This window comes from Nipponia nippon, unplaced genomic scaffold, assembly GCF_047370975.1.
Source record: "Nipponia nippon isolate SJK-2023a ecotype South Korea unplaced genomic scaffold, ASM4737097v1 scaffold_5, whole genome shotgun sequence".
In the NCBI taxonomy this organism is placed as follows: domain Eukaryota; kingdom Metazoa; phylum Chordata; class Aves; order Pelecaniformes; family Threskiornithidae; genus Nipponia; species Nipponia nippon.
The window spans coordinates 26,598,138-26,623,727 of record NW_028262369.1 but is presented as its reverse complement, the minus strand read 5'-3'; the positions used below and the strand labels follow the sequence as shown (position 1 = coordinate 26,623,727).

The 25,590-nt window shown below is 39.6% G+C and overlaps 1 protein-coding gene across 7 annotated transcripts in view; it reads right to left on the bottom strand.

Moving 5' to 3' along the window:
- GLIS1 (GLIS family zinc finger 1) overlaps positions 1-25,590 on the bottom strand; it is a 207,664-nt gene that overhangs the window by 78,117 nt on the left and 103,957 nt on the right. The window lies entirely within an intron of this gene.

Below are 25,590 nucleotides of genomic sequence, written 5' to 3'. Positions count from 1 at the left end.
TAAGTCCTGTTTTATGACCAACTTAATTCCTTTCCCATAAATTCACTAACCTCAAATCACAACTGTGAATGCCTCTGACAAACAAGACTTGTCTGCATGGGAGCAGAACACTGCAAGCTCCACTTGGCTTGTACCTATTTGTTAATGCAGGACCTGAAAACTATTTCTGTCACAATTTCAACCACAATCTTCTTCATCCACCACAGGGTTAACCCAGGTTCACTCTTGCAGTGTAGATGACTCAAAATTTATGACTAAAAACATAGTGCTCCAGGCACATCAGCCATGGAAGCCGGCTTGTAGCCTTTTTGCCACCGCCAAACAGTAGCACAGCTGTATCCAAAACCTATGTATCTAGGATGGTCAGAGATGAATGACAGACAAAAATCAAACTGCACTGCCAGGCAGAGAGACTAAAGATGAGTTTCTCTGTGTTGATTTGTCCACCTTGTTCAGGCTCAAGCCTTTACTATTCAAAATCAGCCTTTCAGGATCCTCCTGATAACCAAAGATACCATGACAATACCATTTCTCTCCCAGAATGGCTGGTGAAGTACTACAGTGTGGAAAAAGCTCTCATGGAGATTTTCCTCAGTTTCAGGTTGGCAGGTGTTTCCCATTGACGACAAGAACTGGGAACTGTTCTGGAACAGGAAACAAGTCCTTTGAGACCTGGACTAAAATGCCAACTGGAAACTTTTAACAGGGCAGGTGTGGCAGAAGCCTTAGACTAAATCATTAGTGCATGATCGTAAAAGAAGAGAAAAAGGGGACAAAGTCAGATGTGGACATGTAGGTTAGACAGGAGGACATGACTCATCCTCTTCTGGATAACTTAAGTTCTTAATCAGAGTCTCCACTAGAGAATTCACCAATTTTAAGCAAGAACACATTCCTAGGAAGCTGAGCACAGCATGTCCTCTTCATAACCCCCAGAAACCCAGGACAGACTGGGCACATAGAAATGGGAGGCAAGCATACATAGTTCAGACATCACTGGAAGGTAACCTGTAGCCACCTTACATCAGGTGGGTAGCCGGAAATGCTCTCTGAGAAGCTCTCATCTCAGCGGCTGAGGAAAGATTTACTATACCTGGCAAATAACCTTTCTATAGAGAGCAGAATTTGTTGCACTAAAAAACATGCTTAGACACCCACAGACTGCACCATCCAAACTTCACCTGCAATGCATTTTTTGAAACTTTCAGGTAACTATATTTTATGTTTTTATTTTTGTTCTGCTATTCTGAAAGTCCTGATGTTTCTGTTTAACATTGCTTGCAGTGAATCATAAATTTCAACTGCAACTGGGCCAAATTTTTCACCTAAATCCTTATTTAAACACCTTTAAAAGTAGTCTGTTTTTAAAGGTGCTGAGCGCTTCACACCTCTGAAAAAATCAAAGTGCTCTTCCTTAGACACCATTTCTCTCTTGACTCAAGCTGACTGTGTATTTCAGACAACTTGAAATACTTTGTTTTCAAGTAAAAATCTGTCCTCTCTCTCCTTAGTGCTCTCTGACACTTGATTCACTGGTTGTTTCTTAACAATTATTTGGGGGCACAGAAATTACAGTCCCTTCCCTGTCAGGATGAACGTTCCTTTTCTTACTGACCATCTGAGCACAGCAGTGAGGCTAGGTTCCAATTAAATTATCAGAAGAATTGCTTCAAGACCGGGTCAGGTGAAACCGGTGAGCAACCCTGCATGCAAAAGAGCAGAGAAATAGCAGGAAGTTAGAAGAGTCTCTTTCACGCAGGATATACTGAGAGCACTGACCGCTAACTCTGCTTTGGAAACAAAGTGAAACAGTCTGCTAAGAGTGCTTTAAAGCCAACTGTTAGATTTCCCATGTCCATGTTGTATGCGCATGTTTTAGACTATCCCCAAGTAACACATGACATTCCCATTAGCTTTTGTTAACTTCTACATCAGAGTAAGCCAGAATCTTAAGAAGATTAACCTCTGTTCCTTCTAACTGTTCCTTAATTTTTATTAGAACAGTTTTTAGGGTAGTTTTGCGGGCATTTTTCTCTTGTTTGGATGGATACAGAAATTTCTCTGATGAAAGCTTCAGACTTTTTTAATTAAAAACAAAACAAAACAAAAAAGCCAAAAAACCCCAACCCTGTAAAATTATTTTCCTTAAAGAAACTGCCAAAACTCTAGGAATCAAATTACAGAACAGAAGCAGACGTCACAATTCCAGCTTTGCTCTACCTACTCAGGGAACCTGAATGCCTCTCTGAGGTGATGAGTTGATGGGAAACAGCACAATTCCACACTGAGGAGGGAATTTCTATTTGTATTTAATGATCTTGGTGAAAGTGAAGCTTATGAGCTAATGGATTTCTGTGTTCTTAAAAGCTGGAAAATAATTCTTTTGCCTACTGCTGAATAACTCCTATGCACAAACCTACAGCCGTCTAAGAAAGAAAAAGACCGCAGGTTTTCATCTGTGGTCTGCAAAGTCTTACGGTTAGCTATCTGCAAGACTGCGTAAAACATAATTACAAAAAGCTGATTACTAGTGGACATACATTCGCTATCCAAGAGTCTGCAATTCTACTCAACCGTTTTTTAGAAATCTGCAAACTGAAAACTACTTCAGGGTCAGAGGGCCTGATTTTGGCCTTCTCCTTCACTCATGATACTGCTTCTACTTTTTACATAGACAGACATTCTTCATTCATAAGCCCCATTGTTTAAATGGTCATTGACTTCAGGAAAATAAGTCTCTGCCACAGTCAATAACTGCTAACCCCATTTATCCAACCAATAAATAATCCCTCACCCTCTCCTCCCACCTCCTCAACTCCTAGGTTATTACACTGCAACATCTTGGCTCTACGCCTATTTAATCTTGGTAATAATGATCAGAAACAGATCTCAGTGCCCTGATTAGGATCACCATCCAACTATACATAATGCACATACTTCATTAGAAAAAGAAGGTTCTGCCAGAAGTTGCCATATTTGATTGGAACTTTTACATTTCTCCGGATTTAATATTATCATCAGTAGTTCAGATCCCACTGGACTTTAAATGGTAAGTTTATTAGGTTTTTTCCATTGTTAGAGGCAAATGAGGAAGAGGTTTTTTTTTCCTTTTTGCATTATGTCAAGAATGATGATTCTAAAAAGTCATTAAAGAGCAGAAAATGGAGGGTGATTACAGTATAATACCTTACAACTGACAAGGCTCTGTTCCTGCTCCAACAAATAAGAAACGTTGGTGAGGCTTCATAGTCACATGTACTAAGAAATAGGATAGTCCAAATTTAATGTCTGGGTGATGTCTCTTGGGAGCTTTTTGTAGCATGCATTAAAGAGTCCACTCACAGATGACATGACTCAATTCCTATCTGTGACAGTGGCCAAACATCTACTGACCAAAATTGTACAGGCTAAAGGTTTAGTTTGTCAGTCTCATGCTCTAAATAACCAGTCTCCAGGTGTACAGTCTAGTTTACCTTGGCAAGGAGAAAATGGCATACTGACTTATACAATCCAGCTCCCATCAACGTCTTGCACTCTGATGTGCAACAACAGTGACCATTTAAACAATAATCCCTAATGTTTGGTCCCAAAACAGCGGATAAACAAAGGATTCACTGTAGTTATGTTGCTTACATTTTAAAGTAAATTCTACCTTCCAATATATGTGGGAAAGCCAGGAATTAATTTGGTTTCACTGCACACTTACTGGCTGATTCCTCTGCAGATGGTGATTTTGTCAGCCAGAAGGGCCCTTTCTTTCACTGATGTGCTGCTACATAAAAAAATTTACGGCCTGAGGGGTTAAATGCAATTGTTTAAACGGAAAAATGCAAATATATAGTTTTAAATAATGTTTTGCCATGGTCCTGCCTTAAGTAGATTAAAATCAGCTTAGAGCCTTACTCTTTTTTGCAGGGAGTCAGTCAGTGAGGCTCAGAGCGTGGACAGAAATACCAAAACTCCAGCCTTGGCTGTAGATGGCTTGAAATACCCAAGCTTGTGCTGACATGTCTCTGATTCATGGCCACCTTACAAAAAGAACCATTTTCCTTACCAATAGGTTACCCTAAGAAAGCAACCTGCCTTTGCACTTTAAGTTGTCCAGAAACACTTGGGTGTGCAAGAGAGAAAGACTTTTCTATAAAGAGAGAAAATTCCAGACAAACTTGACAGAGGATTGCTGGTTGCAAAGATATTAAGTTCCTACTAGTTTTTATGAGAATTGGCAGCTGAGTAGGGGAGAGACTGAAGAAAAGACCTCAATAGGAGACTACCTTTTCCTAGATATCAGAGAATCCTCAGAGGCACTCAGCTTTGAGACAATCAAACAAAAATGGGCTTAATTAGCTCTGCTGTCCATAAACTTGTTTTTAGGTTATATAATTTATCTCTTCTACTCTATACTAAAGAATCCCCTACTGTAAAAATGCCTATGGTATGGGATGATACTGTACAAAGTGTTTCTGTCTATCTATCTACTGTCTCTGCCCATAAAAGATATTAAGTCCCTTTGTCCAGCACGGACAATGCGGGGAGGGGGGCGGGGGAGGGTGGAGCTGGGCAGGAATTGAGGGAGGAGGGATTTGCCTGTGAACATGGGTTAAAAGATGTTTAATGAATCACAGAAAATAATAGCTTTACACAGTAAAAGCATTCCCTTTGCCTGCTTCTCTCCCCCTGCTTTTCCACATAAATTATGTGAACATATCATCAAAACATGATGATTTTTATTTTCATAAATGGGGCCATATGTGAGTTAAAACAGAAAATGTGTGCTGAACTGTGATGTGGGTTACATGATACACTTTAATTGGATGTCACTTTAATGTAAACAGCTTTACATAAAACTCAGCCTAAAAGAAAACTTTTAAAATTGTCAAATATTAGTTGCTAAAACAACTTGATGCTGCATGTGTGTTTTGCATTGTCTAGTCAATCAATAGATATCAGTCATGAAGGGGCCAGATTCTGATCTCACTTGCACCAAAGCAGTCACAGACACTTTGCTAGAGGTACTTAGAATAGGGAGCCAGGGACAAATATTTTTTTGCATAAACATTTTTGCCTAAATTATCCATGTAAGAAGATTTTTTTTTTTTTTATTGCAAATGTCATTTGTTCATCTAAACATTTTACAAGTGCAATTCACTTGTGGTCAAGTCTGTATGCCAACATCCCTTTTTGCAGTGGGAGAAATCTTAATCTGGAAAAAAAACCAAACCAAACCCAAGTACTATACACACACTCTTATACAGGCGAAACAACCAACTTTCCCTCATACAACACACAACTTCGGATACCCATACGGAAATAGCCTCCATAAACAACATACTACCATAATAATGAACAGCTGAAAATAATGGGATTAAAAAAAAAAATTAAAAAGCAGCTTTGGCAATGCTGATAAAACATCAACCACTTATACTGGGAAACATCAACAAGTCAGTATTTGCTAGCAGATACCACAGGGTTACCACAGTCATTTTCTATGTATAAACATAGGAAAAAGCAGTCACATCTCACCTGCTGCTCTGTGGTAGCTGCTGGGAAAGGCTTAGATGCCACTGTGCTCTACTATCACAGCAATACTCAGAATGGGACCTTTTGAATGATAGCATTGAGTTCAATTTCAAGTGACAACTGATTCTTACTGCCTTGCAATAACAAACTCATATTTTAACATGAGATATGCAGCTGGATAGCACTTGCTACCTTTTAAAAGTACTTACATATGTCAACCAAAACTGCTGGCATCAACACATATTCACACTGATGGGTTTATCAAGTATCTTTGGTTTCTTTTAGCAATTAATCAGACTTGCAGGCACATACTGCTATGTATGCACTTTCTAATCTTAAATTTCATCCCTAACACTTAAGGCAGAATCCCATAGCAGGGTTAGAAGCATCCCCTATAAGCTACCCCACCAGCATCCAAGGTCTGCTTTGTAGAAAAAATAACAGCTATCATTTCTTAATCTGCAACTTTCTACATTAAGCCCACTGCACCTCAGAGCCATGGCAGAAGCATACATGATGCCATCTTAGGCCTGGACTTCTCTTAAAACAAAAGAAGCTGTATGCTTCCCTCCGAGAACCATCTAACATGTTTTGGAATTATGTCTGGACCACCAACAAAGCTGTTGGAGAAAAAGGGGAGCAGCGTTGTATTACAAAGCTTTTCCTTACAGTTCCTGTTACTAGTTATTGGACATCATTATGGCTTTTATAACGACGGCAGTGTAAATCAGCAGGCGAAGGCTGAATAGAATGTTCTATCCTTGTCTCCCGATGAAAATTCCTGTCCAAAGAAGGGATAAAATAATAAATTTGTTTTAAAGAATCACTTTTTTCCTTGGGTTTATTTTGGTTTAATTTAGCAGAATGCATAAAAGAAGGATAAAAAAAAATCCATAAAGCCAAGAAAACCACAAAATCCCCTTAAAAATGAGATTTATGTTCAAGTTTGAAATGGCATAAACAGGCATTACAAACATCGTCTCTGTTCCAATCAGAGTAATAAAAATTGTCTTACAAATTATAAGACTATAAAAATTGAAGACGACTGTTTCTGCAGTCCAGTTGGCTTGCGCTAACTTCAGTATTTGGTGTTCAAATGTAAACAGCGCTGCTGATTCTTCACGTGTTGCCTGTCACTTAGGCTTGCCACAGACAGATCACAACGTGTGTAAGGGGGAAGCATGTCTGTGTGGCTGCTCCCTCAAACTGTAAAGGACTCAAGCTGACCCTACATGCAATGCCAGGGGACAGAAAAGATCAGAAAGATACTTCCAAAGTAATGTGCCTTTTGCACTGGCTGGTACTTAAGGGAAACTAACCTCCATCACAAGGAACATTTAGGGGAAGTTTATTGCTTTAAAGCATCATTTCGCACATCAGTGTCTGCTGAGATGGAAATAATTTTAACCACGTATTGCAGAATGAAAGAATGTTTCAGAATCTTATTTTTCTGGCTGTACTGAAGTGGGCATCCACTATCTCAGCTCATAATCTACAAAAAAAGGCAAAACTTTCATAATAAAGCTGCTGTAGCTGCAACAACACAAATAGAAAAATCCAAACCACAATGGCTTTTATGCCTTGTATCAGGAAGACTTTGAATCTACTGCACCTGAGCAGGGCAATGACAGCCCTGCACCCCCAGTGTACGCCACTTACTCCACATAAGCGCGTCTATGTATATTTATGCAGTACCGCCCAGCTGCCTGTGCAGCAGCACGCTACTCATTCTTACACCTCCCATCTTGCCCATTAGTCAAATGGATTATTTAAACAAAAGCCTATTTACACCAGCAGAATATAAATCCTGTGCATAAATGCTCACTGGGGGTGGGCACTGCCCTGAGCAAAGTCTCACCAGGGATGGCTGTTGGACACAGTATTTATCCCAGACACCCAGAGCCTGCAGCACTCATCCCCACATGGGATCTGTCCCAGCAGTCGTGCCATGGCTCCTAAGCAGGGAGGCATTTTGTCTTTCGCCCTCCGGCACAGCCCTGGCAAGCCATAGCCCTGCTATTCTTTTATATACCTTGTCAGTCAGGCAGTAGGATCCAGCGTCCCATTGTCAGCAACCGCTAGGGATGTAAATCCCTCTCAAAACGAGTGTTAGGGTCCAGTTCTGCAGCAGTTCACAGGAAAGATTAATTCAGACGCTGCAAAATCAGCTCCTTACAGTTATCTCAGAAGTACAGGAGAAAACAATACATATTGGACCTATGGCTACTCACTCCCTGCCTCCTACATTCATCTGCAGTATACAGAAGAGAATGCGCACATTAAGATGTTATATGTGTCTGGCAGCAGGTGAATGATTTAACTGTGACTTGGTAACGTTTTGCACAGGTGGTGGGATTTTGTACGTAAAGCATAACCCTGGTTCAAGGACTACATATACACCCTTCCTTTCTCCAAGAATCAGGCTGGGGCAAGGGGGCAGAGGGAGTATGCACACATACATACATATATGTATATACTTACATATACGTATATACACACATGCATGCACATATATATATATGTTTAAAATATGCCTAGAATAAAATACAGTTGCTTAATGAAATTACTAAATTTTGTCTCCATTATAGCAGTGCTGCCAATCTTACCACCAGGCATTCCATCTTTCATACAGAATTCAGTAAACATTTCAATCCAAATCTAAGACCCATAGCCAAGGTATCAATAACAGTGACATATTATGAAACTTTCATTCCCTTTCCCCCTCCCCTTCTACCCCAATAATAACTGTCAGGCGATCCTGGCAATTTCACAAGCATAGCAATGATTCAGCTGGCAGATTTCAGTGGATTATTGTGGCCAATTTGGAAAAACACTCTAATAAGCATTACTTTCCAGAAACCAATATAAATCTGGAAGAGGGGATTAATAAACCCAGGGAAACTATAACAAAAGACATTAATTGCATCTTTGGAAGGACCTTTAGAATTAAATTATTACCTGCTAGTTTATAAGGAAAATATATAGATAAAAACCACTATCATGACAAGAATTTATTTATATTGGCCATATATGCTGTAGGAAATTTATATATAAATATAATTTACACACAAACACTATGCTCATTTATGGCATTATATAAGCAACACATTTTGTTACATGTCTATATGTGTATCTTCAGACAACTAGGACTAAGTTATTTACTCTCACATACACACATATGCACACAAGTGATGTTAAGTAAAACAAAAGATCAAAGGTAGGAAGTGATCATAATGAATTATAAGCCATGTGTTTGTGTATTTGTAAGTATATTTTAAGGTTTCTAGATAGTCTTACAATAGAATACAGCAGTTTCTTAAACCCAGTCTACAGGACTTGGAAAGATTTTCCTAACTTGCTTCTCATTTGCTGCTTAGGCTCAATATTGAAAAAATCACCAGCCTGCTCCAAAGTCTGTTGAAGTATATGAGGAGCTTTCTCTTGACATCAGTAAATGCTGGATCAGGGCATTAATACGGAAAGATTAATCACTGCCTCTAACTTTTGTGTCTTTGGGGATTGTGTGAGAAGAACGATGGAACAACCACAAGCCATTCTGGAAGTTCAAACACTAAATGACTCAAGGATTCATCCCGCTGTTGAATAACAGTTTTGAAAACAAAATAATGTATTCTACAATTATATGATGTAACCTCTGATTTTCTTACTTTCCGTGTTGTGAGACTGTTAACTTGTATACATGTTCTTCACATTTTGTCTGCGTTCTCTTTCTATTTATCTTTCCAAACACATCATGAGTAGCTTTGGAAGTAAAGGAGAAACTCTTTCCCTTCACAGTAAACTTAATTCCTCCTTGGAGCCGGTGCTCTAGAAGGCTTAATAAGGCAGCAGGAAGGTAGTACGATGAGCAAATATTTAAATAGCACAGATCATATAGCCCACATATGACTAAAACTGGTCACAAAGACTGCATTTATTTTGATAACTCAAAAAAAGAGCTAGGATTTTACAGCCCATTATTATTAATGAATAGACTCGGAACAAACAAAGGAAGCCAAGCTCCAAAATAACTACTGCATAGGGGACTGCTGCTAAAACCCAAACTTCCAACCAAAGAGGTAATGAGATCAGAAATATCCAAACAAAACACATGCAGGGACTGCGGCTGAGCCACAGAACTCCCACACAGCTACCTTTTGCCTTCCTGAAGGGGAAACAGAGCTTGTGTCCTGAACCTGAACATGTTCAGCACCTCTCCCGTGCCAAACATCAGCCCTGTCTACCCCGTCTCTGGTATTTCGAAGTCTGCATCTTAGTACCACAGGCTCTGAGAAACCTTAAGCTTCTATAAATGCAAGTGATCTTCATAGGTTCTTTCCTGTTCTCAACCAGCGCCATGCAGAGAGTGACCATTACAAAAGACAGGTGAAAAAGGGGTATTTGAACCTTCTGCTGACCTTGACAGTTGACAAGGTCTCCCCAGACCAGCACAGGGGTCAGACTGCCCCTCATGGATGCTCACGTGCTCATGGTTCTGTGGCTACCTTGCAGGCATAACTTTGATACCATCAAGAGCATGCTGAAGGGGATAGAACTAACACATTGTCTTAAGCACCACTATCAGCCATCAATTTTATTAATTCCTGAATTAACTGTACACTGTGCTAATAAATAACAAATAGCCCTTTTTCCACCAATTCTTATCTTAATTTTTTGTTTCCTGAATATCCCAAGACCAAAAATTAAAACAATCACTGTGGTAAAGTTAAACTTCTGCATCCACCACGAAACAGAGAGGGTCAGATTTACAAAGGAGGAAAGAATAAAGGAGTTGTCTCCCCTTCTTCTCCTTTTAGCACTGCCCATTGATACATTCAAATAAGACATGCCCCCTCCCTGCCCTCCCCAACCCCCTAATCCTCAAAAGACAGCCAGGCATGAGTTGTCTGCTTAATTTGATGAACACTTGGCTTTCAGTGGGATATGACTGGCTGTAACAAAAGGCTCCAATGTCTTATACTGTTTTGCCCTAAACATTGCTGTAATGTGCAATTACTGTAAAATTCACTGAGAAAACAAAGTTCCTGGATGATTCATGTTGCATATTTTCCCTAAACCTGGGCTAAAAACTTCAAAGCCTCCCAAACTGAATCATCAAACTGAATCACCCTGTTTTCAAACACGTGGAGCAACTTACGGAGAGCAGCATTCAGAGGTACTGTACAATGGACCTGTGTGCAGTACAGCAAAGCCCAGTGAAAGTCATCCACCTCTGCAGCAGAAGCACTCAACATCTTGTGAACTGGGGCTTGATTATTAAGCTTGTATCATTCCGGCCTTGGCTGTGCTCCCGCTTGTTTGCGGTCAATGGGAATTTTGCCCCTGCTTTCAGCACAGCTGAAATTTGCCTTCAGGAATTGGCAGAGGCTTGAAGTTTGCAGCTGGGAAGGCTCCACACAGGTGCACAAAGGATGGAGACCCTACTTTGCCTGTAGAGACCACAGCTGGGGGACACCATGGGGAAGCAGAGGTGTTTCTCCCTCACAGCTTCGCATGGTCACTGGCTGCTTGAGAGCGGACAGGCCTAAGCAAAGTGCAGATGGGAGGGTGGGAGAGCAGCGGCAGCTACAATGCCACCTGGGAGATGCAATGGCCACTTTATGGCTGCTCCAGCACATCCAACAGCAGAGCTGCCTTCTCATCAGCAAATATTTCTACATATTTAGCAGAATAATCAGCCCCTTTGCTCTCAGCCCTTACCATCAACCTCTCTTCCCCTCACATAAGCGCAACAACTTGATAGCTAAATTATGTGTCTATAATTTCTATAATAACATTATGAAACGTATCAAAATTTATCAGAACCAGACTCAGGTCATGAATAAAGCCACTGTACACTCATAAATGTTGTAAAGAACTGGGAATCAGGATTTAAAGGCTCTTCACCTTTCATAATCTAACTGAAAATTGGCTGCAATCAGTCCTGGAAATTAGACAGTCCAGCTATGGTTGTTTACTAGTAACTGTATTTAAGCTATACTTGCCAGTATTCTAAATTTACCATTTTCTTAAGTATACACTGGTGTCTTTGACTGCATGGAGGGACAGAGAGTTGAAACAATGACAACATTTTCAGGGCAACATTGCAATCAAAAGCACTCAATTTAATATACAGTTTTGATAGTTTGTTTTGTCTAAGGTAGCTATTTTGCACAGGTTTTTTTTTTCTTGAAATGGTTCCTGGGCAAAGCACCATAGATTTAGAATGATATGCTGCCATGTTTTCAAGGGAAATATGGTTTTGTTTAGGCTACAATTAGATGCTTTCACAATTTGTATCTGGCAAACTGAGACTGAAAACTCCGGAGTCAATTTGTTTAGTGTGAACTGAAGTAACATCTATCTTAGTAAAGAAACTTTTATAACAAAAGAGCCCTTCATCATAGTAAGACCTAAGAGCTTTCCTTCTGAAGATGTAGGGCTGCCATGCAATTCTTAACGCACACCAATTCACAAGGCTACGAGCCATGTATTGTTTGGAAGCCATGGGGGTAAATCAAATTATCATGAATGACACTAATGATCCCATACTTGCCTGAACATAATGCACGTTATATAGTCTTGCCTTTAGGGATTTTTTTTTATATATATATAATTATGTAAATGGCTCACTCCCTTTCTTTTGTTGATTTTACAAAGAAATGCACTCAGGTACAGAGTCTGCCTTTCCCAGGTCAATTATGTGAGCCAAATTGGCCATGCCTATCACGTGAGAAGTCCCCAGGTAATGCCTTGGAAAGACCTGAGTGCAATAAATGAAGTAGCATATCATAAAATGCATATGACTACCCCCTCCTGGATGGAGGTAGAGCAGCTGAGCTGTGTCAGTGGATCCTCAAAGCCATGATTTAATAGAAGTCCTTTCACACTGACTGGGATGGGTTTGGGTTTTCACAGAAGTGGGTCTAAATGCAGTTGTCAAAGGGAATTCCTGGGCCATCAGGGTATGCTGTCCTTGGATAAAGCAAGCACTTCTGCTAAGTACAGGTCAATTATAAATACAACATACAAAAAAGCGAAGGCTATATAATGAGAGAAGACAACCATCACAGACTTTCAAAAATCCAAATGGTTTCTTTGCCTTGCAGTTTTCTTTCCCAGAGAAATCAGGCCAGATCCCAGCTGGTAAAAACTGGCAAATTTCCATTAGCCTGTGGGTCATTAACTCTGAAAAACGGGCAGTTTCAAAACCAGTTTTGTGTATAGTGTTAGTTTCTGTCAGCGTTGCTATAAACAATCGAAATTGAAAGTATCTGGGATGACAACAATACCCATTTCTTTCTCTTGCCGTTCAGAGATGTGTTCCAACACAGATTTTCTTAAAACACTTTACACGTATCAGAGCCTATATCTGACGAGCTGAAATATTCAAAACAAGCTTAATCTACCTTCTAAGTTTGCACCACTGCTGTTACACAGAGTCCTCTGTTGTCCACCTGTAACCATTAGACAAATTCTTAATGGGGGTGCTTTCACCCGCTAAAGGGAACAACTCGTTCAAAATGGCTGTTGCAAATACTAAGAGCAAATAGAGAGCTGGTGTGCTTTGTACTTCTTGATCAGCAAACACACACCTTTGCAAGGAATCTCAATCCATGCCAAATGTAAAACAGGAAGGCAGTGTTATCATGCTTTTCATTATCTTCCTCTTCTGCCATGTCCATCATGCTTAAAAGATGCCAAAAAACTGACAAACATAAACCCAGGCACAGACTTAGCAAAGGAGATGTCTAGAAAGGAGCTGACTTTTTTCCCTCTCCCCAGGTTTTGCTTAGCATCATCTGATTGTGATCCCATATCTGTGCAGCTCCCACATCCCCAGTGCAGCTGTGCCCTGCACCCTTCCCCAGCCAAACACAGACCAGTCCCTGGGGCTTTGGGACACTGATCAATGCACACCAAGCAAGCTTGATCCAAAACTTGAATTTCACTGCCTGAATTTTGAGAAAGTTGGACCAGGAATCTGCAGGTGAAGCTGCTGTGTTCAACAGTCTTTATCTGCCCGATTTCACAGCAGAACTAAAATATCCATATGTCATGGCAGAGTCATTTCTGTCACAATGGTCTATGCAGTACATTAGCATTCACTGGAATCAATAGCAAAGCTTTCATTCATGGTGAGGAGAAACTTTTTGTTCTATAAAGGTCAAATCTGGTAAGGGCAAAGCAAAACAAAAGGTATCTTTCTTGGCAAACTGACTGCTCTAGCCAGTCATCCCTGATTTCGTACTTGCCAGTGTGCAAAGCAAGCATCCGTTTGTGAAAGTCTGAGAGTCTTGCCTGGAAGGACAGTGGGGCCCATATCTCAGGGGATGCTGAGCATCATCTCTCTGCGTGGTGACTATCCCCAGCTACCTCATAGCAACATTAGGAGGACAAAATACACCAATAATATCTTGAGAGTGCAGACAACTGAAGGCTTAAACTGTACTCCTGTGCCTGCTAATGCAGTTCCTTCTCTTATGCATTGATGCAATCGATTTTCACAGAATGGCAGAAATGAGGAATAAGACAGTTTACATTCAAAATTATTCTCTACAATATATTTCCCAGTTTTTCAGTCTAGCTTATATTATTCATACAGTTGAGCATCTTCTATTTCCACTATGAAATTATCCCAGTCTAAAATACACCCCATTTTTAAGAAACTTTTACTGAAAGATTAGCTTTAAATTTTCCTTTGCTTGATTTTGCCTGATCACTCCTACTTATTCTCTGTTCTCTTCTAAACAATCCCTCCCTTTTCCTTGTTCTCCCCACCCCAACCCTTGTTTTATTCCTTTAATCTTTCCTTAAAAGACTGTCTCTCTGTCCCCTTAATCATTTTTTAATTTCCCATCCTTTAGGCAAGTGCCAAAGATGCTAACATGAGAAATGGATGCTTGCCATAAAGGAACAGAACTCCTGCAATTCCAAAACAGTTGAAATCATGAGAACTTGCAGGCCATCACCCCATTATGTGAATGGTATTTTTACAGCACTAGGAATGAAGTAATGCAGCTACAAATATTCATGTTTTAAACGTGCTGTCATTCTAGTGGCCCAGCTAACAGTTGCCTGAGAGGTACTGATGGAAGGTTAGGGATACCACAGTCCACAATTAAGAACACCCATGCTTCACAAAGGTTCCTTCCACTCCAATCCCTTCAACTTTGCTCAGTGTTAAAAAGTGTTTCCTTTAACAAGTCCTAAATTTGCCGCTTTTCAATATCTATCTGTGAGGAGAGATGATACAGAATCCCTCACCTGGCCTTTCGTGTCATGTTCACTGTGTACCTCCGATACCTCTCCTTCTAAACTCAGCAAAGTCTCTTCACACCTGGAAGTACTTCTGATTGCTTCCTTTCAAAATCTGAACAAAAATGGTCCGTGATCATCTAAGAGAACTTTGGCATATCATTTCAGCCCAGAAATAAGATACATATAAGAGGAGGTTTGAAGCATGCTATTTAGCATCTACCTGGCTAAAAGACTTACACTGACTAAGCTAGTGTGCTCTGTGCATCTAATGCAGACGTCTGGTTTCTGTGTGTTTGTTGTCATCTTTTCACTCCTTGGCCTTGAAGACAAAGCACACGCTAAAAATGTTTAGTTAGACCAAAGCACTGTAAACAGTGAACTCTGAGATCACCACGACCGTGCAATTAAAAATGTCATTATGTTTGAGGATATGCAGGAAGATAAAAGTCTGTGAGTAACTCTGATACTTTCAAATATTTTCACATAATCTGCTTTTTCTGCTCTCCCCACGTCTTGTCTGAGGAGACAGTTTATTGCATGGAGGCAAGCGGGCAACGTGAGAAGCATTAGATGTGGTTTTGCTGAGAGCACCCCACACTGAGTCAGGTCTGCTGCTGTTTTCCTGTGAGTGCAAGGAAGTACCACAAGGTAGATCTCTTGCCAGATCCCTTCTCCCTGCAGTACTAGAATGTGTTTTCAGGCATCATGACTTGTGCCATTCCAGGAGTAGCCCCCTGGGCCTTGTTTTATGTAGAGACAGTGTGCTTGAGATCTACAAGGAACCGGGTTAAGACTGTATCTCTTTATAAGGGAAAGCAAACCAATTCCTACAGCTGGCCAGTTCCTGCGCAAAGGCAGACAAATGTACTTGTACCCATTTTGAAATCAGGGGAAAAAAGGGCAGGATTTGTTTCACATGACTTTGAAAGATCCTGACTTACAAGTCATAGTGTTGACAATACACCTTTCTTGAAGGCACAGACATAAATGTGTTCTGTGCCTCTGAATGTACTGAAGGGATTATTGTAAGGTGACACGATACCTGGGATCACAGAGGCAGGGCTCAGTCACCCAGATGGCCCTACCAGTTTTGCCTTGTGTTTTCCTTTTTGTAATACTCCATCTTCCTCGCTCTCTCACTGAAACAGAGTGAAATCATATCAACATGGACACAGCAGATTAGTTTTACAAGGTTCCCACCAGTCTGACATTCATCAGCTTTCTAATCTAATAGTAACACAATACCCTTTACAAGTACATGTTGAAGCAGCATGCTCTCAGTCTGAGTCCAAGGGCTGCAGGTTAAACTGATACCCAGGTCCTGCACTCTACCAGTTGCTGATTGACTAATGTTATTTCTGACATTCCCAGGGCCTGGCAGCCCTCCATGCAAGGGTTAAAGGAAAGTTGTAAGCAACGGTCCTAAAACACTTGGAAGAATCTCCTTGAATCAAAACCATTTCATAAAAGGCTCTCTGCCAGGCAATAAAATATTTTTGATGGACTCTTATTTTATCATTACCCATGTAAGAAAAATGTATTGCAAGAATCCCAACACAATTCAGGGAAGTAATCATTTGCAGATTTAGTAGGCATTCTCAATTGGCAAAAATGAAAGATTTATTGTAGGGATGATGAAACAAAGAGCAGTTGTGCAAACTTTACTGAGCTGGATTATGAGAACATGCTTTTTCCATTTCCCACTTTTAAATGCCTTGAATGCAGTTTCAAAAGAAAGATCAAGATCAATTATTTAACACTGCAGCTACACTGTACCTGAGTGTTGGATCTCTTCACACATATGTTATCTGTACACAACAATAAAAGAAGACCGAGGGAAGGCACTGCTATAGACAACAAAAGCAGACTTTGAAATAAAACTCATATTGTTCCTTGATTCCACAATCAGCCCAGGGGTGTAAATAGAAAAGTCAGGCAATGACAAATGTCTGTGATGTAAACGCACAGCTATTTGAAATGAAGCCCTTTTGACTTACCCAAACACAGAAAATACAGGTGTCCTTGAGACAGAATACAGGGCACTGAATACTCTATAATAGCAACATTTTCTTTGAAAGCCACAGTAGAGCTGAATAAAATCGCTGTCTTGCATACCCTTACTCACGTGACTCTGAAGTAGGAGGGACTTTCTGGTCAAAGGTGCATAGTCTCACACCAACTTTAAGAAACAGGTGGAAGAGAAAACACTTTGGGAAGAAGGAGGTCTTTTTCTTTCCTTTTCTGCCAGGCACTCAGTGTGTTACTTTTGGCACTTTGTGGCTGAGCAATTCTGGGCTCACGTACCCTCGTGTAAATTTAGGGTTTCTTTAAAATTACACCAGTGTAAACAGGGACAGAAAGTAGCAGAGTAATTTGCCTTAATTCAACTGTATCTGGAATTTGGGCACAAGAGTTTTCACCACACAGGAAATGCCATAGGCAGGCAGAAGCTTGAAAGAACTTTGAGATTCTCAGCAGAAGGAACCATTAGAGATACAAAATCACACTATGGAGGTGTTACGTTATTGGCCTCACTACCTCACTGTGATCATTCAACCCCACTGTGCTCCAGAGAGATTCATTTCGTTGTACTTGTGAGGAAATGGACATCTAAGGTCAAAATTTCCAGAAGTGCTCCTGAAATTTCAGTAACTCAGTTATACACTGTCTGGTTTGAGAGAAAGACGACCTCAACTTCAGAGGTGCCCTATTAGAGCAGGGCACCTCCAAAATAAAGCTATCCAAAACCAGGGTCTGCTTTTGAAAGTGTTGCTCAATGTGAGTAGTCATATGCCAGAAGGTCAAGTTTTGATATATTTAGTTTAAATAGCACATTATTTTTTTACTAGGCCTACTGGACTACTTGCTAAACAAGTGAGTGAAGGTTTCAGAATCTGGCCCATTGTGAAGCCCAAGCTGATATAAACACCCTGCACTGTGGAACGATGGCTTTTTATTTCTCATCCGATTGTTAAAGGCTGTTGCTGGTTATCCACGAAGTAACAAACAAATACATCACATTTAGAACTGAGATCCAACTGCATAAATGACTGTATAAAGTTTTTAATGTGCAGTAAATTCCTCTTTCTCCCCTGAGACTATACTATACAGCCTCTGTGCTGCCTGCAAATGCAGATTAACATTTTTATTAAATGACATATGTTTCACTAATACAGAGTATTAAAAAGGTATTGGCCTAATAAGACACATTAATGAGTATATCGTTGGCACAGTTTTTAAACAATATTTAATTTTACTGCTTTTTAATTTGACCAAGCCTTCTGCCAGGTGATTCAAACTATTTTTCCTTCTTGAGGTTAATCACTGTTCAGAAAGGCTCAATCGCTGAGAGTTTAGAACAATTCCATGCCATTTTTAATAATCCCCGCAGAACACATACATAGAAATAAAATAAAGCCAAGCACTTAACCTCAGGAACACAATCACAAAGACTTTGTTTAAAATTTCAGAACTTTCAAGCTCTCCACCTTCTAAATGACAGGATTAATAATATTCAGATGCAATTTTTTTTTAAATGAAATTTCAGGGGCGAAAAAAAAAAATCTTCTGGCACTGCTCCTAGATGTGAGGTAACTGCAGACTGCCTTCAGATAACTGAATGCAACCTTCTTTCCCAGATCTTCTGGAGACAACTCATCCTGCCAAAATGTTGCTGGACCCTGCAGAATTATAGTTTTAGGACCTGACTGCTGGTCATATCTCTGAGGTACTCTTGAGGTGTATTAAGACATTCCTACAGGAAGCAGGTAGTTCACAATTACATTTACTGCTCTGTAAAACATGACTAGAATAGAGAATGCATCTGACTAGTTGAGGGTGTATCACTTGATCTTTACTACTGTGCAGGTTCATATAGTGAAACTGATGGACGATTCACTCCCAGACAGGATGCATAGTGAGAAAGAAATCTCGTCACACTTTTGCTACATGGGAAATGGTGAGCTACAGAAATCCTTAAGAGTTATTGCAAACCCAGTGCTTAGAGGCTGGAAAGCCTTTCCCTTTTTGCATCTTCAGATGTGATTATTTGATAGAATTCATTGATCTGCATGGCAAAGAAAATGATCTTGTGGTGCAGCTGGAATGAATTGGGAGTTAAGAGGCTGCTTGCAAGGTATCTTCAAAAGGTGATGCCCCATGAGAGGTTTATAGGTCTGTGCTGAGACTGGGCTTTGAATAAATCTACGTGTGGAGTATCATCCAGAGCCAGGCCACAGCAGAGCTGGAAATAATTCTGAGTGTCCTAAAATGAGAAAGAATCACTACTTACTGCGTTTTGTGGGACAAGAGGATAAAGATAAAAACATGGTATCAAGATGTCATTTTTGTGTGCAAATTGGGCAAAGGGAAGGGAAAGGAGCCTAGCAGAAATTTTCCAAAAAGACCTGGGAGACATGCCTATAAGTTTGTCTGGCAGCCAGACATCGTAGGTCACAACTAATAAATGTCACTTTTCTAAGCTGGGCATACTTTAGCCTATATTATTTGATGAAGAACATGAATGACTTTGCTCAGCATGGAGGAGTTCTGATACAACTACGTCTTCTACATGCCACAACGGTGCCAAGCAGCATAGCCTCTGTGGAGAACCATTTCGAATACAAAAATGTTTCCTTCCTTTAAGATGTTCTCTGGCAATCAGCCCATCGTCAGGTATTTTTCAAAAGCTCAGAGTGTTTAGGATTCTGACAAATATCTGCTACTTTGTAGGGAAGTGGATAATTTTCCTTCTACTCAAATCATGTCACAGTTGGGATTGTGGTAAAAAATATGTATTTCAGTAGTCAAATCAAAACATTGAAGAATTAAGAGAAGAGAGATCAGTCCAGGATGAGCTGAAATATAATTGTTTGGGGGACTGCGCTAACAAAATAAAACACTGAATAAATCAAATGGGGAGAGCTTTTAAACAAGCAAAAAAGGCATCTTTGTTTAACACTTTTTCATTCTGAAATGGAAAGTCAAAAAAGACGGGTTAAAATACAGAAACATTTCATTATTTCCAAAATAGTACACTGTTTATAAAATGTCAATAGTAACAAAATCCTCCAGTCCTGTTCCCTGTCCCCCTATCATATTGTTTTCCAAATTGAATGTGACCCAGATCCACTAATGGTTTTCTTCTCAAAGCTCTGTTTTACAATGATACTACTACTGGTTTGAAAAAACTGGCACGGAATACCCAGTAAAATTTCTAACATGGAACATGAAAATGAATATCCATCCGTGTGTCTGTTCCCTAAACCACTATCTGCTTAGTCCTACCACCTTACCTTCGGTAGATACTAAGTATTAGTGGAAATTATCCAATGCTGTGAGAACCATAATAGTGGTAATTAATTACATTCTATCCTATGGCAGTGGGTTTCATAGGGTGAGTACCCGCTATGTTGTGGTGATATTACTGTTACTATCCCACTTTGTTTCTTACTTAAAAGACCGAACAAACAGCAATATCTACACACAGTGACAGCTCTGTATAAATATGCCAGGAAAAATTCAGGATAATTCTGTTTTAACCAGGTCCCAAATTACTTCATAATTTATCAAGTCAAATGAAATAAAACCTTGTGGAATTAAATGCTCTTGTAGGATAAAAAGTAGGTATTTGAAAGCCCCCTCCATGGAAGTTCTATCCTATATCTCTAACTACCGTATTCCATTTATCACATCTCTTCAATGTCCTGTATAATATTTTTAAGGCACACAACTGAACTTGAAAACCACCCTGGGTGCTGGCAGCAACAGTCGGAATTTACTTCATTTGTATTTATTTAGATTTATGTGAACAAAAAAGACTGACAGCATGCCAGCCAGACCTAATCCCTATCAAACTGCTGGAAAACAACAAAAAAAGCAGCCAGCCCTGCTTGGTCAGTGCAGAAGTCCATCTGGCCCAGCATCCTACACCTTTTTCTGTCAACCTGATAGAGCAGATACACCTCACAGAATGTCCTGAAGGTCAGCAATCCCAGGACCGCATTGGGAAGATGATAATCCCTCAGGGAAAACCCTGGCAACTACTCCCTCTGCAGCTCAGCTCAAGAAGGCAGGTCTCAAGCCCCTAAAGGCACCATACCATTGTGCCACACCATTGCACTGTACTTCTGTCTGCACTAAGAACTGAAGATTTGCATTTCTGTCCTACTACACTGAAACATGGGACAATCCCACCCACAGCGGAATCTGGGCCCAATAATTTCTACAGCTTTTGCTCTGCAAGTTCTGCTAGTCTGGAGCTGTCATGTGGACAGACAAGAGTTCAAATTCACCAACTGCCATTGGGCATGAGCTGACACAGTGCCAAGCCTAAAGCCATTTGCCAGCCTGCCCTCCAGTGCCGATGCATGCTTAAACCCATTTGTACTGTCGTGTAATCTGTAGTGGTTTTTGTAAACAAACATTGTATTTTCACAAACCACTGAATTGCTGTCTGCTCCTCTAATCAGAGTGTTTTTAATGCTGCAGTTCCTTGACAGTATCGGGAAATGCCATCAGAGACCTAATAAAAACAGAGATCTCTGGTGAGGCAGCTTTGACAGAATGGATGTTTCCTACTCTTGACTTTAAAGGAAACAAAGTGAGGCTAATATTATTGTTTTTTTAAAGCACTCCTTTGGCACCAGTGCATGACACCCTCCACTCCAAAAGCTGAAAATACTTTCCCGACTTCCACAACATTCCCTCGAGTCAGGCATGGAAACTTATTGTTTAGGTGAAGTAACTCAAAAGCATATAAGCTGGTGCATGCAGACCTATTTTCCCTGCAGATGCAGGACTGTCCCGTAGACTTATCTGTAGATGTAGCCTGTAGAGATCTCATTACTCACCATGTATTGCTAGACACACGCTCCCCACTGACCACAGACAGCATAATACTTGCTATCTAGTGAGAACAGAGATTCCGCATTGGTTTCCTTAGCAGCAGAAGCAACAACACTAATCTGCTCAATAGGCCCCTTTCTCCTATAATCATAATAACCGGATTGCTGCCCATGAACTGTTACAAATGTAGCCGAGCCTTCCGATGAAAGTTTTCACAGGTTTATGACATGTCAAACCACCTGTGTCAGAGATGTACAGTAAAAATAACTGGAAGTTCAGCAGGACCACTATCTTTTATGTAATCTGTACAAAAATCTGTTTCATAGGTAAATTGCAAATGGTTAGTTTGAGCGATGTAGTGATTTGAACACAAGACCTGCACTGGAATGCTGGAATTGCCTAAAGATGCTTTTAGGCAAGTTACTTATCTTCTCTATGTCTCAATTTCCCCATGTTTAATGCAGTACCTATAGTGTCTCACCCTTAGGGATTCAAAAGAACTGACAAGCACAAGTGCTGAATTTCACTGTGTACAATACAGCACCCAAATCATTCTATCAAGACTATTCCCAAACTGAATATGTTGCATATATACAAGAAAAAAAGATCCTGCTTCAAAGTCTTAACTATCTAGGCAGGAACACAATGTCACAGACAGGTCTAGAACATACTCAGGAGGCATTTGTTTCTTTGAAGTACATGAACTAGAGGCATCAACAATGGCTATTATCACTGTCCAGCTCCTTTCATGGATATCACATATGTTATGATACCCAATTTCTATAAACACTAATTGCATACATAGAAATTACATAAATATATTTACCCTGATCATGTCTGTGGAGGCCTGCAACATAGGTTCCCTGAGCACATATGCACGCAGTGATGGGAACTTAATTTTCTACTCTTTATGAAGCCACAAGAGTGCAAGAGGGTAAACTGATAAACTAAGTATGGATTTGTCCAAATCAAACAATTCTAGACAACTAAATGAGCAGCTCTATATTTACATTTGCAAGCAGAGGCTTAAACTGAGGATGCAATATCTGGAGATCAGGAGGGTTCTACCACCAAAGTATTGGAAGAACTGAAAGACAGCAAAAGATGCAGCTATGAGAAACTTTTTTTGTTTTTTAAATAAACATTTAAGCTTGCTAATTTTTGCTGTCTCAGACAATCAAAATTCCAATTGTCTGGGACATCAAATCTAAAAAAGCACGAAATTAATCTTCAGAAGTTAAAGTCTTAAAGGCATTGCATCATTATTTTTGTTGGATATATTTTTGATTATAATGCAGATGAACCCCAAATTTAATAAAACTAAAATAACATGAGTTAAGTATGAAACATAACAGGATATTGCAAAGAGATTAGGTAGTTTCCTTTAGACTACTTGCAGAGCCCTAGGAAAAACCAAACTGATGGACACAATGACGAGAAGGCACCGCTTAATTAGAATATTTAACAGAATATGAAAACAGAATACTCATAGTACCGGTTTTGGCAATGAAACGCAGCAAGCAGAACATGGACCTGAAACATCAGTAGTTCTCTACACCAGATACTGTTTTGCCTGTCAACTGTCTGTAGTAAAGAAAGAAGCAGGCTAGCTAAATTTAAACCAGCTGTAACGATGAGAGTGTTACAGTTGGACTGAGGGAAGCTTACCTCATGAAAGTATTGTGGAAACTGCTGTTGGAAAGATAATAAAAGGATTAACTGCAGTTTTAGTGAACCATTTACTTTTCAATCAAAATGTCTCATGTATTTCCTGTTCTCAAGTAGCTTGAATTCCAAAATTCCTTTGTCTATTACAGTACATAGTAGCAAAGCCTGTCATAAGAAATTAATAATTTTACATGGAAAAGCACTTTTATGTATGAGGGTGGGGTGCTGCTCACTGTTAGCTTCTCCCGAGCAGTTCAATACCTAGTCAGCCAGTAATCTTACACAGAGGAACAAAATCAAGGGCTTAAAAAGAAAGTACAATGGGTAATTGTGAACAGCGAAAGAAAATCTCCACTACAAATACCAAGAGATGTAAAGTTACTTTAACAGGGCTACAGCAAAACCGAAACAAAATCTCAGACCTCTATAGACAGAGAATGAATTACCTTCTTAATTTGCAGGAAAAACAGCACAATTATTACCACATCAAAAGAAAAGCCATCATTTAAAATGACATGACATCACCGCACAATGAAACACTGCACAGCAACCCTTGTTTAAAGTGGAATGGAATTCGCTGGGCAAATAATCCCCACTTGATATTAATAAATTTAAGGAGCTGTGTTGCAGCTTTGGATCTTGTCCCTGCTAGGTCAAGGTCTTTCCATGGTAGAAAACTAAATTTGCAAAGACGACATATTTTTCATGTGCTCACTTGGATCCAGCTTTACTCCACACAGGATTACAGGTTGTAACATTTAATACATGGATACCTCTGCTGACAGTGGAAGGGTCTCAATCTGGGAATAGAAGAGTTAACTGCAAGTTGTGGAATGTAAAGCACCTAATTCTGATTGGGCCATTCCATGTATGGGAACAACTACAATATCTGCTCAAATAAAATAGATCTTTATGTACTTACGTGCCAAGGCTATATACATGTGCCATGAAGGCTGTCTGCAATATCAGATGCAAAGGTTTTTCCAACCTATTCACAATGTTAAACCTTGAGATGTTATCAAAAGCTGGTTCTTAATGCAGATGAACATAATTGAAAGGAGGAATTTTTTAGCATTTGCTAAGATATTACATGATTTAACGTCTCTGGTTTATCCAGTTTCCTGTAGGAATGGGAATGTAATATTAGAAATCTGCTATACAATACCTGTCAAATATGTATTTTGCAGAAAAAGACAAAAGTTCCCTCACCCATGGAGTCTACTGAATCTTTCAGCATCGCAGTAAAGCTAATCAGGGTTTCACGTTTTAAGTATTTCTTTTAAAAAGTATGAGAGAAAAGTGGAGAGAAGACTGATCTCATTCCAGATGATAAAAACACTAAAAAAAGAAAAAAAAGTAGGCTAAAATAAAAACTGTAAGTATGCTTTCACAGCTTGATTACACTTTTGTTTGGAAAGAGGCAACTAACTTGCATTATTCTTTGATGATTTATGACCAGAAAAAAGATATTAATAGGAAGTTAAATTCCTTTGTACTTTTACAAATTGTGATTGAGCTACTTCTGGAAACATGCAAGTCAGTTCTTTGTCTCAAAGGAAAAAGAAACAGGTAAGTCTTAGAGTGTTCCCATTTTATCTTGGACAACTTGATGGTGTTCTCTAAATATCTGTGCTGTTTCCAGTATTATTTTAGGGAATACCCACTGAACAGTGCAGACATTAAGATAATGTTTTTCATTTATCCAATGGATAAGTAAAAAGATAATCAGGATGATCACTTACAGAGAAAATTTTTCTCTGTAGAACATTTTGAATACTGTTGTTTTCTTCCTTCTCCCTTCTGTAACCATTGCAGGCCAGCAAGCTTTTGCTTGAACAAATGAAAAAAACCAAGCTTTTTATATAAACATTCTTTCCTCTTCCTCCATAGAAAGCTACAGCTTGCCATGGAAACATTTGTCTTGATCTAACTTCCTTACAAGTATTTGCCATTATATCATTCTCTGATCAAAACAATAAAATAGACATATAGTTGAAAATTCTACCTATAAAGAACCACAACCTGCTGCCATTAGCATTCCCTTTGTTTGTACTTATTTGTGCGTGTATGCCTGTGTGCATGTGGATGCATGCACACGCGTGCGCATGTGGGTGTTACAAATAAGACTTTCCAAATTTCATGGCCCAATTTGGAAGCTTATGTCAAACTTGTTTTGCTTCATCTGTTTCAGTCAGGGTCTTATATCATTGTTGTTTCAAACATGTGGAAAGCTTAATGGAAGTCATTAACTTTTATTTTAGTTTGGCCATATTGTCATCATGGTGGGCAGATGCA